The following is a 14951-nucleotide window of genomic DNA, read 5'->3' on the forward strand; positions in this document are numbered from 1 at the left end:
TTATCACAGGGAAGTTGATGAGGGAGAACTGCAAACAACGATATCTGCAAGCCCACTGGAACCCACAAGAGAATTATAGGGAAGGAACCCAGTAACTTTGACGGACTGCTCATATGAGTCATTTGATCAAAAGATTCTGCACTAACAAATAAGATAAATTTGAACCTTTTACGATTGTGCACGGCACAACAATGTTTACGTTTTTTTTTCTGTAAAAACCTGAGGTGGTTATTTGATTATTTATTTCATTATTACTATAATTTATTTCCTGGCTTTTTTGTGTAAAAATCCTAGGGATGATTATTTCGTTATTTATTTATTTAATAGTATCATTTAGTTCCTGACTTTTGTTCTGTGAAGATTCCACAAAAGATTATTCGATATTGTGTGGGTTTCTGGAAAACAAATTATTACGTTTAAGTACTCCTGCAGTCACACTTTCTCTGTTACAAACTGACCTTGGCCACCCCATCAGAGAAACGAAGTTATATGGCCCTCACAGGAAAATTTTTTGAAGATTATAACGGTTATAACATAAATTCATTCTTCGATGTTAAAAAAAAATGCTTCTATTCACAATATAACACTTGTCATGTTAAAATTAGCCTTTTTGTTAATGTTTTGTAATGTTTGATGTTAACATTAAAATGAGCTCCCCCCCCCCCCCACATTTTCAGCTGGTTGTGTTCCGCGGGATTTTTTTAAATGAAAGAAATGTGCCTTGGCTTGAAAAAGGTTGAAAAATAATGCTCTAACTGATTTGTTTTTGACTGATCTCTCTGGAGTAATTCATAGTATGTTTTTTTACAGTGTAGTTTTCAGTTTATGTTGTCACGAACGAGGCTCGAGGGCGGACCTAAATGCACGACTCAAGAGGCAGGCAGGCAGTACAAAGGAGGTCTTTATTTGTTCTGAGGTCACTTACCAGTAAGTCAGTCCAAACGAACAGAAGTACTAGTAGCGGCAGGCTTACAAGGGTGGTCTAAAGACAGGCGAGGGTCGGTACACAGAAGGTAGACGTTAGGCAAACGGGAGTGTGGGAACGAGGCATCAAAGGCAACGATCTGGCGGAGGACTAGTCGTCCCCCAGGTCCTATATGTACTGAGAGTCATTAGGGTTCATGAGGTGCAGGTGTGTGAGTGCTGATTGCCTGGCCCCACACAGCCTGGCTGGGCGCCAGGAGCATGACAGTACCCCCCCCCCTCCCTCCCCCTTAACGGCTGGCTCTGGATGGCCCAGGAGTGTCAGGATGGTCTGCGTGAAAGTCCCTGATGAGGAAGGGGTCCATGATGAAACGAGAGGGGATCCAGGAGCGCTCCTCCGGTCCATATCCCTCCCAGTCTACTAGGTACTGGACCCCCCTTCCTCTCTGGCGGGAGGACAGCAACTGGAGCACCGTATACACTGGGCCGTCGTCCACCATGCAGGAGGGCGGGGCGGGGCGGTGCTTGCCTGGAGGAACCAGTGGACGAGACGGACGCAGTTTGCTGATGTAGAAAGTTGGGTGCACCCTCATCAACCTGGGTAATTTGAGCGACACGGCCCCCTCCCGGATCCGCACCAGGTGGTAGGCACTGTGCAGGTCCAACTTGGTGAAGATCTGGGATCCCTGGAGAAGTTCGAAGGCCGTGGCGATCTGCGGCAGAGGGTACCTGTTCTTTACTGTGACCTCGTTAAGACCTCGGCAGTCGATGCAGGGTCGTAGCGTAGTGTCCATCTTCTTGATGAACAAGAACCCTGCACCGGCTGGTGAGGACGACGGACAGATGAGGCCGGCGGCCAGCGATTCCTCCACGTACTCCCTCATGGCCTGGTGCTCTGGTCCTGTTAAGGAAAATAATTTGCCTCTAGGAGGTGAGGTGCCTGGGAGGAGTTTAATGGCACAGTCGTACGGCCGACGCGGCGGCATGGATTTTGCCTTCGTCACTGAAAACACCTCCTTTAGGTCGTGATAGCAGGCGGGCACCGCGTTTAGTTCCGAGGCGGTACTCGATTCCTCGAGTTGTACCGGCGTGACTTGAACCCTCCCGTTCTCCTGAACAGGGAAACAACAGTCCTCGCCCCATGCCTTAATCAGACCCGTGGCCCAATCTATGTGCGGATTGTGCTCCTTGAGCCACTGGCTCCCCAAGATAACATCGGTGCTATGTGAGTCGAAAACATGGAAGCTAATGCACTCCGTGTGAGCGTCCGGAAAGGACATACGAAAAGTTTGAGTGTGGTGCGTTACCCAGAAAAGGAACTTGCCGTTTGCAGCGTAGGCGTTACTTAGCCGCTGCGTAGTTAAGGTTAATGCACCCAACGCCTCGACCACGTGGGGATTTATCAGGTTAGCATCAGACTCGGAGTCGACGAACGCAGTCACAGTATATGAACGAGAGTCCGTTGCCAAGGTGAGGTGCAGAAGCGACCGTCCTGACTCTGCCGCGGTGTACCGCACACTCACCGGAGTGGAGATCTTGATGTCAGAGTGCTTTGGTCGAAACGTGCAGTGGGCGATCAAGTGTCCCAGACGAGCGCAGTAGAAACAGCACCCCTCCTGTCGACGGCGCCGATGCTCCTCCACTGGTTCGTCGAGAACCTCCACCTGCATGGGTTTCACCGTGGAAGGCAGCATGGACGGCCGGGCAACAACTGGACTGGGCACCTCCCCCGCCCCCTCGGTCATTGCGTCTATTTGCCTCTGCATGACCAGTCGCTGGTCAACCTTGAGGGCCAACGCTATGAGAGCGTCCAGCAAAGGAGGGACCACTGGTCTACCAACCTCAAACTCTACAGGATAACTGCTCTTGAGATGAGGAAGGCATGCTTTCTTCCTAGCCAGAGCTCAGCAATACTCCTCCAGTCTTCAGGCGCGCCATCTGGATCGTTCTCCCCACCGACGCAAAACGCGCTTGAAGCTAAACATCAGATGTTATAAAATGGATTATATTAGTTGTGATACTCCATGGAAGTCAAACACCATTAAAATAAATCTGATAGTAAATGATACTGTTTGAGTTGTTTTGGATAAATTGTCAAGTTGTCCTGTGGGGAAGAAATGTTGAAATTTACTGTAAATGGAGCGTACTTCGCCTGTACCCAGGAAGACCGCTGAGCTGGTCGCTGGCAGCACTGGTCATTTTAGCGGCCGTGCCAAAAAGTTTCATGGACACGGGACGTGCACCATGGGCACCGGAGAGGCTGGGGTGCGAGTGAGCTGGGGCCAGGCTGGAGAACGTCTCATCACCTTTGTCGCTGCCTGGAGTTTTCTGGAGAGGTCCAGTAAGTATTGACTACAATGCTTGAGAAGATTATTTGATTGCTTTGAACATGTTAATCAATCGATCAAGATCTGCTTTGCACTCTAAATCCCCATTTGCTACTTGGACAGACAGTAATTAATTACTTGCAAATCAGAATCTATTCCTTCCTTTCTGTACTAGTCCAAAAAAAAAAAAAAAAAAATTGCAGTATCTCCCAATGGTTAAGTTTTTTTTTTTAAAGGGGAATTCCAATGCTTTGCATGAACAATGTATCTAATAGGTCATGTAATATGTAGTCTATTTTGACAACGTGATGTTAAATCCTCTCTCATTTAATGTTTTGAGAAGCTTTTTATCGACAATTACGAATTTTCAGGGGCGCCAGAGCGCCACAGCCTGTCATTTTTTTCCATCTTAGCCTATCTTCTGCATCTTCCTCTCTAACCCCAACTGCCCTCATGTCTTCCCTCACCACATTCATAAACCTTCTCTTTGGTCTTCCTCTCGCTCTTGTGCCTGGCAGCTCCATCCTCAGCACCCTTCCACCAATATACTCACTCTCTCGCTTCTGAACACGTCCAAACCATCGAAGTCTGCTCTCTCGAATCTTGTCTCCAAAACATCCAACTTTGGCTGTCCCTCTAATGAGCTCATTTCTAATCCTATCCAACCGGGTCACTCCGAGCGAGAACCTCAACATCTTCATTTCTGCTACCTCCAGTTCTGCTTCCTGTTGTTTCTTCAGTGCCACTGTCTCTAATCCGTATATCATGGCCGGCCTCACCACAGTTTTGTAGTTTGCCCTTCATCCTAGCAGAGACTCTTCTGTCACATAACACACTAGACACCTTCCGCCAGCTGTTCCAACCTGCTTGGACCCGTTTCTTCACTTCCTTACCACACTCACCGTTCTCTGGATTGTTGACCCTAAATATTTGAAGTCTTTCACCCTCGCTATCACTTCTCCCTGGAGCCTCACTCTTCCCCCTCTACCTTTCTCATTCACACACATATATTGTGTTTTACTTTGGCTAATCTTCATTCCACTCCTTTCCAGTGCATGTCTCCATCTTTCTAATTGTTCTTCCACCTGCTCCCTGCTTTCACTGCATATCACCATATGATCTGCGAAGATCATGGTCCAAGGGGATTTCAGTTTAACCTCGTCTGTCACCCTATCCATGACTACTGCAAACAGGAAGAGGCACAGCGTGGATCCCTGATGCAGTCCCACCTCCACCTTAAATTCTTCTGTCACACCTAAGGCACACCTCAACATTGTTCTGCTGCCATGATACATGTCCTGTACTATTTTAACATACTTCTCTGCCACACCAGACTTACACATGCAGTACCACAGTTCCTCTCTTGGTACTCTGTCATAGGCTTTCTCTAGATCCACAAAGACACAATGTAGCTCCTTCTGACCTTCTCTGTACTTTTCCACTAGCATCCTCAAGGCAAATAATGCATCTGTGGTACTCTTTCTAGGCATGAAACCATACTGGTGGTCGCAGATACTTACTTCTGTCCTGAGTCTAGCCTCCACTACTCTTTCCCATAACTTCATTGTGTGGCTCATGAACTTTATTCCTCTATAATTCCCACAGCTCTGAACATCGCCTTTGTTCTTAAAAATGGGAACTAGGACAGTTTTCTCCATTCTTCAGGCATTTTTTACCCGCTAGTATTCTCTTGAATAAGTTGGTCAAAAACTCCAGTCATTTCTCCAAATTGCTTGGACCCTACGCGTGTTCACGAGTCGAAGATGATATGACCAATGATTAGAAAAAGTTAACAAAAAATTTATATGACAATTTATGACAAAGGAATGTGCATTACAGACGTCCGGGTCTTATCTAGGTATTTGCCGCACACAAGACGTGTGTCTTCTGGCAGGATAGCCAAAGAAGAAGACAAGAGCTGCCCGGTAACACAAGGTCATTTATATGTATGGGTCCATGGTAAAAGTGGCTGCCCTCCCCTGCAGTCTGGTCCTAGGCCGGGATGGGAACTTTCCGCATCTAATCTGGTGTTGTTCGTCTCCACGGCAACGCCTGGGAGAGGAGGATGCCATCAGCCGGTTTTCTGCGAATGAAGATCAATGACAACCACAAGCTCCACCACAACACATCCTTGTCTGATTAGCAAACTTTATCTGCTGATTAAAAGTATAAGGTCGTATTGAAGCAAATAATGAAAGTGCAATAAAAGTAAAATAGTCTTCATTCCCTCTCTTGATCTATGAAATATATCACAAAAACAATCACGAAAATCCCAAAAGTAACACTTCAAGAACTGTGGAAAACATAAAACCCTCTCTAAACGTCCAAACATACCTTTTAACAAGTGCATAGTCTCATGATTCAGAACACCCGAAACCTGCAGGACAGTACTAGACAACTCAAAAACAGCAAAACATTTCTAAAAAAGTTTCAGTAGAACAGAAGGGGAAGGGCAATGCAATCACAGGGCATGTCAAAGTCATGACAATCAGGAAGCGGTGCAAGTTTAGTATCACTTTCAAGGGGAGCAATAGCAACACTAAAATCATCTTGAGGAGTCTGTCGGGGCGGGGGTCTAATGAGGACATAATTACCGCGGCCATCAGTTGGGGCACCACTCGCCTTCTCAATTAGACGGGTTGAAAGAGAATAAATACAAGGAATGCAACAGCATCCACAGAGGGTGAGAATAGAGGTGAAGACAGCCAGAGAAATGAAGATTGAGGAAATGACACCCTTTCATTTACCAAACACATTCATCCAGTTATCCCACATACACGTGTCAACACCAGAGTCTTCCTTCATTTTCTTAGTAAGGGTTAGTTAGTCCATCTACAGCCTCAGTGAGGCATCCGCCAAGTTGTGTGTTAATCGGCAAACACCTCCTTTCTTGGCCAACGGTGCATCTGATGCGATTCTATTTTGGAAAGCCATAATAGATGTAGCCTGAGGTTGCTCATGTACAGCTTCAAGTCCTTCAAGGGTGAAATTGCCCAAACGTTCCACATTATAATGTATGTAATCAATATGGTCGCCCCGATACACTCCTCAAGATGTTACTGTTGCCATCGCTCCCCTAGAGAACGATGCTGAACTTCCACCGCTTCCTGATTGTCATTACTTTGACATGCCCTGTGATTGCATTGCCCTTTCCCTTCTGATCTCATAATACTTTTTGCGTAATACTACGTTTTTAGAAATGTTTTGCTATTTCTGAGTTGTCTAGTACTGTCCTGCAGGTTTCGGGTGTTCTGAATCATGAGACTATGCACTTGTTAAAAGGTATGTTTGGATGAAATAGAGGGTTTTATGTTTTCTATATTTCTTGAAGTGCTACTTTGGGGATTTTCGTGATCTATTTTATTAATCAAGAGAGGGAATGAAGACTATTTTACTTTTATATCACTTTCATTATTTGCTTAAATATGACCTTATACATTTAATCAACAGAAAAAGTATTGTCCATTTGCTAATCAGACAAGGATGTGTTGTGGAGCCGGTGGTTGTCCTTGATCTTTGTACGCAGAAAACCGGCTGGCAGCATCCTCCTCTCTCAGGCGTTGCCGTGGAGACGAACGACACCAGATTAAGGAGCGGAAAGTTACCATCCTGGCCCAGTACCAGGGGGCAGCCAGTTTTACCATGGACCCATATGCGTACATATAAAAACCTTGTGATACCGGGCAGCTCTTTTCTTCTTTGGCTATCCTGCCAGAAGACACACGTCTCGTGTGTGGCAGATACCTAGATAAGACCCGGACGTCTGTATAGCACATTCCTTTGTCATAAATCCATTTGTTGTTAACTTTTTCAAATCATTGGTCATATCCTCAACTCGTGAAACCTTGTGAGATCCTTTTCTCCTTCTTTCGTGTCCAATCTGGTGTACATGTCTTCATATGCCTCTTGTTTAGCCTTCGCCACCTCTACCTTTGGCCTACGACGCATCTCAATGTATTCCTTTCGCCTCTACTCAGTCCTCTCCGTGTCCCACTTCTTCTTCACTAATCTCTTTCCTTGAATGACTTCCTGTATTTTGGGGTTCCACCACCAAGTCTCCTCCTCTTTCCTACCAGAAGACACCCCAAGTACTCTCCTGCCTGCCTGTCTGAATACTTTGGCAGTTTTTTCCCCCGTTTATCATATATTTGCACAAATTCTTATAACATCTAACAACTTCTCACAAAAACATTTTTTATAAAAACAAATACACGCAGTGTCAGAGAAAAAATGTTTATACTCATAATCTGCATCTGGAAACAAGTCACCGAAGATGAATGGAAAATCGTCATCGTCGTCACTGTCATTCTTTATCATTAAAGGATACATCTCCACCACCTATTCCTTCATGGGTCACATAGCAGTGTTAAGTTTCACAATGAGAGCGTGCAGACAAGGAATACAACATCCACACAAGGTCAAAATTTATGCAAAAACAGCGATTGATACCAAATTTGAGGACAACCGGGGTTTGTATCTGTCAAAGGCATTTATCCAGGTCTCCCACACAAGGAGGTGTCAATACCTGAATGAGCTGTTAAGGGTTCGAAGCCCCTTGGTGGCATGAGTCCGTAGCTGTGTGTTGGCATCGCTGCGCAGCTTTGTTCTCCGAACGCAGCACTGATTTCTCCTCTCTCAGCCAACATGTCAACAGCGACTCCGCCTTGGAATTCCATAATTGAGCAGATAACTGTTCCTGCACAGTTTCAAACCCTCTCTGTGTCCAATTCCCCAATTCTTATACGTTGTAATGAATGTACTTAATTCTGTCTATGTTTATGTTGGTTGTACACCAACAACCTGAGGTCTCAAATCCTGCTGCCAAATGATCAGCCAATTTATACTCACTTGGAACATCAGTGGCACTGATGTATGTTCAAACACTTTTGTCGTTCCCATTCCGCTGCTCTTTTGTCTATGCCAGTGTTGGGGTAAAACTGCATGTACAGTAGAAGTTAATTCATAAACATACATACGATGATCAGACAAATGGCAATAATCACGTTATTGAAGCACATTAACCTGTTAATTATTTTTTTCTTCCATACATCAATGCATCTGGATGTTTGCTTGGAAAGAGTTCTATCCATTTTGAAAAGGCATCTATGATGACCAAATGGTTTTTTTTTCTTAAATTTTCCTTCACTTTGGTTTAATTCAATAAAGTCCATATGTATCGTTTGACTCTGATCAAACATTTTTTCAAATAAGGGTTAATGCCAGAAATTGTATAATGTATAAAATTATATTATTATAAAATTATATTATTATAAAATTATAATTCATATCCCTCCTGTTTGAGATATGTAACAAAATGGCCACCTATTTATATAAATGTCTTTGTTAGGAAAGGTTTGTTGTTTGGTCATACATAGATTTCTTGTAATGTAGCGCCATTTTTCTGCCAAAGTTATTGTTAAGCTTCGGGACTTAGTTGTTGCATATCTTTTAATGTATCTAGTTCTAGATTTGTGGCTGTTTCAATTATCGTAATTTGAGGTTTTTTTTCCTACGCAGCTTCCTCCCGTCTTTTGTCAGCGAAAGCATTTCCCAACTAAATCATATATTTGTATGATTTATGTGCAAGGCATTTGCATACAGTAATAGTTTTTTGGGCAGTTGTATTGCATTTACTAATTCAACAAACAATTTTGCATTGTGTTACTTTGCCTGTGGATGAAATCATCCTCCTATTTTTCCCAGTACTGTGCAAAAACGTGCACTGTTGCAAATGCATATTGGCTTTCTATAATTTTCTTAGATGTCCCTTTTGTACCATCCTGATCTTGTGGTAAACATTGTTGCTGGGTTCAATGTCGCATGTTGTTGCATTAATACTGAGGTCATATAATGATATATATATGACCTTTACAATCTACAGTTAAGAAAATAAGTATTTGAACACCCTGCTATATTGCAAGTTCTCCCACTTAGAAAATCATGGAGGGGTCTGAAATGTTCACCGTAGGTGCATGTCCACTGTGAGAGAGATAATCTAAAAAGAAAACTCCAGAAATCACAATGTATGATATTTTTAACGATTTATTTTTGATACAGCTAGGAATAAGTATTTGAACACCTGAGAAAACCAATGTTAATATTTGGGACAGTAGCCTTTGTTTGCAATTACAGAGGTCAAACATTTCCTGTACTTGTTCACCAGTTTTGCACACACTGCAAGAGGGATTTTGGCCCACTGCTCCACACAGATCTTCTCTAGCTCAGACTCAACTCTCGCTGAGAAACACGGATTGTGAGCTCCCTCCAAAGATTTTCTATTGGGTTCTGGAGACTGGTTAGGCCACACCAGAACCTTGATATGCTGCTTACGGAGCCACTCCTTGGTTTTCCTGGCTGTGTGCTTCTGGTCATTGTCATGTTGAAAGACCAAGTTGAGACCTATTTTCAATGCTCTGACTGAGGGAAAGAGGTTGTTCCCCAAAATCTCACAATGCATGGCCACAGTCATCCTCTCCTTAATACAGTGCAGTCGTCCTGTCTCATGTGCAGAAAAACACCCCCAAAGCATGAACCTCCCACCCCCATGCTTCACAGTTGGGATAGTGTTCTTGGGATAGAACTCATCATTCGCCTTCCTCCAAGCATGGTTAGTTGAATTATGACCAAAAAGTACCATTTTGGTCTCATCAGACCATAAAACCTTCTCCTATGACTCCTCTGTATGATCCAAATGGTCATTGGCAAACTTAAGAGGGGCCTTGACATGTGCTGGTTAAAGCGGGGGAACTTTCCGTGCCATGCATGATTTCAAACCATGACATCTTAGTGTATTACCAAGTCACCTTGGAAACGGTGGTCCCATTTCTTTTCAGGTTATTGACCAAGTCCTGTCATGTAGTCCTGCGATGAGTCCTCACCTTCCTAAGGATCACTGAGACCCCACAACGTGATATCTTGCATCGGGCAGTCCTTTAACAGGTCTGTGTTGCCGTGGCCATGGTCTTCCTCGAGGTTGAGTCTGAAGCCAGGATCCTCAGGTATCTTGTAATCCGGCTCAAAGGACCAAGGAAATGTTTATCACCTACTTGCTGGACAGAAAAAAACAGGAACAAAAAATCGTCTTTCTTATCAGGAGGATGTGGGAGACTGGCCAGTTGCAGTCTCCAACGACTTTCGGAACCAGCCTCTCGCATACTCTTTATTTCAAAAACACAACAGAAGGGGTGAGCAATCACGTGAACAAAGGAACATTCTTTGATAACGATGCATGTGCATTGATGATGTTGTCGTTGGCCACTTCTCGGAAGATTAGGAGTAGGCTGGTGGGGGCCGCGGATCCTGTGTGCAAAGAATCTTCGAATACGCAGACTCGTTGCAGTCTTTGATGAGACGGATGACAGTGTTGTCATCTGCAAACTCAAGAGTCAAGAGTTTGACAGCCGGGTACCTTGAGGTACAGTGCATACTGGGAGCTAACCGAGATCCTTTACACTTTTGGCACCAAACCATTAAAGTGGATCCTAAAGTGGATCTGATTATTGGGTTCTTGAAGCATTTATGGTGTTTGACTTCTGGAAATAATTGTGGTCTTCGGGAGTTTGATGTTGCGGTAGTCTATTTGTTCCGATTCTAGCCAAGAATCAAACTCCTCAATAAGGTGCAACCATTTGATGAGGCATAATTGGTTCGCTTAATAAATGTTTAAAGTTGGGAGCATTTAGGCTTCCCTCCTGTTTACTTTTCTGAATAAATATGTATTACAGCGGAATCTCAGGTTTAAAACTATTTAAATGTGTTCTTAAATGGAATTATTGAAAATAAAAGACTTGCGGTAAAGTTTTAATTTTTATTAGAGGTATTCTTCCTCGTTGTAGTATAGGCAGACTATTTCAGCATCTAAAGTCATCAGATTTTTTTCCAAAAGTGGTGTGTCATTTAGATTATTTAGCTCTGTGAGTTTTGATAAAAATATTAAAACCTAAATACTTTATGTTTCCAAAAGGAATATAATATTCTCAGATTTGATCCGGAGGAGTCCATGAGTTTGCTGTTATTTGGAGTATTGATGATTTTGTTGATAGTCTACTTGTGAAAATGTTCTGACACTAGAACTATCATGGCAGTAATTTTGACTGCTTTCAAATTTTGCAATTTGGTTTAAAAAATGTAATGGGAACCTGACTTTCCCTCATTGTGCGTATATTTTGTTCGAACATTGCTTTATCATTAAAAATTTAAAACAGAGGAGAGCTGACTATTTTAACCTCGAATGACCACAGCAGTCAAATTTAATCCATAGTTTTAACTGGAGGTGTCACAGTCATTTGCCCCATCTTCCCAATGGTTTTCCTGCTCATTCTTTTATGGTCTATGATACAAAAAGTTAGCTATAAAGTAGGTTCACTTTCAACCCAAGACAGACAAAAATGACAAATATGAGAAAAAATGACAATTAGAGGCAATTACGGCATCTAAAGAAAAAACGAGAGCTAACCATGCTCTCTTAAGAAAAAACATTAAAATCAAACGAGAGCAAATATGAGATAACTATGTACAATTAATACAACAATAGTATCTACTGTAAGCCAATCTGTCTTTTTATGGGATGGAGTGAAAAAAAATGGTGATGCACTGAATGCGCAATAGTTGAAGCGCAAAGTAGAGAGGGATTACTGTAGATGTGTTTGATCAAATGGTACTCTGTGAAAGCACCTGCACGAAGATGGCCATAGAGGGTGTTTTATAATATTCTACCTGGCAGCTATAAAGAAAAGAACCAATGAGGTGATGTCAATTGAGGAACTTCATAACGCAACTCGAAAATGAACTTCTGATGAACAGATGATGAGAGAGCCGCAGCTGGTGAAGCCGAAGAAGGAGAGGAGAAGGCAGTGCCAAGTCTGAAGAAACTCTAAGAAAAACATAGCAAAACAAAGGATATTTGTGTGAAAAGTAACAAGGTCATGTGTGTGACCTGTACATGGAAGGTAGAGGTTACCTGGGTTGACTGTGAGTGATTGTGAGCGATATGCAAAACAACTTCGAATCGTAACACCAGAGTGTCTTCAGCTGCTCGGCAGCTCACACAGCATTTTGGAATGTTCATAAAATTCAAGAATTTTAAGAGAAATGTTTTTAGTTTGAGTGTGTTCCTTGGTGTGTGTAAGAGAAGTTATGTTGCTTCAAATAAATAAAACAGTTCTCATTTAGTGCTCCAAGGTGTTTTTACCTATTCCACTAATTTATTCCAAAATTATTTTTTAATGATAATCAAAAGTAATAGGCGAGCAGTCAAAATAACTACCATGGTCATTCAAGTAGTTACAGAAAGAGACTTAATGAGATTGAAGATTGCCTGAAGGACCGGAATGCAAGAAAAACTCAAGTACATGTATTTGGTTTCCAGAAAGTAAATAGGAATATCATAAGGATATTGCTTTAATGCAGCCCTATGGGGGCACAAACCAGTGCAATCTGTAGGCTGGTCCCAAGCCCGGATGAATGCAGAGGGTTGTGTCAGGAAGGGCATCCGCCGTAAAAACTGTGCCAAACAAATATGAGCGTTCATCTAAAGAATCCCATACCGGATTGGTCGTAGCCCGGGTTAACAACGCCCGCCCCCGGCACTGCTAACCTGCAGGGAGTTGGTGGAAATTCAGCTATTGTGGGTCAAAGACAAAGAAGAGGAGGAAACCGGATCCATCGTCAGAAGAAAAAGAGGAATGGACAGAACCTACAACTGAGTGTAGGGACTTTGAATGTTGGGACTATGACAGGAAAAGTTCAGGCGTTGGTTGACATGATGATTAGGAGAAAGGTTGATATTCTATGAATCCAAGAGAGCAGGTGGAAAGGTAGTAAGGCTAGAAGTTTAGGACCAGGGTTTAAATTATTCTACCACAGAGTAGATGGGAAGAGAAATGGAGTAGGGGTTATTTTAAAGGAAGAGCTGGCTAAGAATGTCTTGGAGGTGAAAAGAGTATCAGATCAAGTGATGAAACTAAAATTTGAAATTGAGGATGTTATGTATAATGTGGTTAGCGGCTATGCCCCACAGGTAGAATGTGACCGAGAGTTGAAAGAGAAATTCTGGAAGGAACTAGATGAAGTAGTTCTGAGCATCCCAGACAGCGAGAGAGTTGTGATTGGTGCAGATTGTAATGGACATATTGGTAAAGGAAACAGGGGCGATGAAGAAGTGATGGGTAAGTACGGCATCCAGGAAAAGAACTTTGAGGGACAGATGGTGGTGGACTTTGCAAAAAGAATGGAGATGGTTTTAGTGAACACTTATTTCCAGAAGAAGGAGGAACATATAGTGACCTACAAGAGCGGAGGTAGAAGCACGCTGGTGGATTATATTTTGTGCAGACGATGTAATCTGAAAGAGGTTATTGACTGTAAAGTAGTGGTAGGGGAGAGTGTAGCTCAACAGCATAGGATGGTGGTGTGTAGGATGACTCTGGTGGTGGGTAGGAAGATTAAGAAGACAAAGGTAGAGCAGAGAACCATGTGGTGGAAGCTGAGAAAGGAAGAATGTTGTGCGGTATTTCGGAAAGAGGTGAGACAGGCTCTCGAAGGACAATAGAAGCTCCCGGAAGACTGGACTACGACAGCCAAGGTAATCAGAGAGAAAGGCAGGAGTACTTGGGGTGTCTTCTGGTAGAAAAAGGGAGAAGGAGACTTGGTGGAACCCCAAAATACAGGGAGTCATACAAGGAAAGAGATTAGCGAAGAAGAAGTGGGACACTGAGAGGACTGAGGAGAGGTGCAAGGAGTACATCGAGATGCGACATAGGGAAAAGGTAGAGGTGGCAAAGGCTAAACAAGAGGCATCTTAAGACATGTACACCAGGTTCGACACGAAAGAAGGAGAAAAGGATCTCTACAGGTTGGCCAGACAGAGGGATAGAGATGGGAAGGATGTGCAGCAGGTAAGGGTGATTAAGGATAGAGATGGAAATGTGTTGACTGGTGCCAGTGGTGAAAGAATACTTCGAGAAGTTGATGAATGAAGAAAATGAGAGAGAAGGAAGAGTTGAAGAGGTAAGTGTGAAGGACCAGGAAGTGGCAATGATTACTCAGGGGGAAGTCAGAAAGGCACTACAAAGGATGAAAAATTGAAAGGCAGTTGGTCCTGATGACATACCGGTAGAGGTATGGAAGCAATTTGGGGAGATGGCTGTGGAGTTTTTGACCAACTTATTCAACAGAATACTAGGGGGCGAAAAGATGCCTGAAGAATGGAGGAAAAGTGTTCTAGTTCCCATTTTTAAGAAGAAAGGCGATGTTTAGAGCTTTGGGAATTATAGAAGAATAAAGTTGATGAGCCACACAATGAAGTTATGGAAAAGAGTAGTGAGACTAGACTCAGGACAGAAGTAAGTATCTGCGAGCAACAGTATGGTTTCATGCCTAGAAAGAGTACCACAGATGCATTATTTGCCATGAGGATGCTAGTGGAAAAGTACAGAGAAGGTCAGAAGGAGCTACATTGTGTCTTTGTGGATCTAGAGAAAGCCTATGACAGAGTACCAAGAGAGGAACTGTGGTACTGCATGCGTAAGTCTGGTGTGGCAGAGAAGTATGTTAAAATAGTACAGGACATGTATGATGGCAGCAGAACAATGGGGAGGTGTGCCTTAGGTGTGACAGAAGAATTTAAGGTGGAGGTGGGACTGCATCAGGGATCAGCTCTGAGCCCCTTCCTGTTTGCAGTGGTAATGGATAGGCTGACAG

The sequence above is a fragment of the Syngnathoides biaculeatus genome, chromosome 12 (genome assembly GCF_019802595.1).
Source record: "Syngnathoides biaculeatus isolate LvHL_M chromosome 12, ASM1980259v1, whole genome shotgun sequence".
NCBI classification, from domain to species: domain Eukaryota; kingdom Metazoa; phylum Chordata; class Actinopteri; order Syngnathiformes; family Syngnathidae; genus Syngnathoides; species Syngnathoides biaculeatus.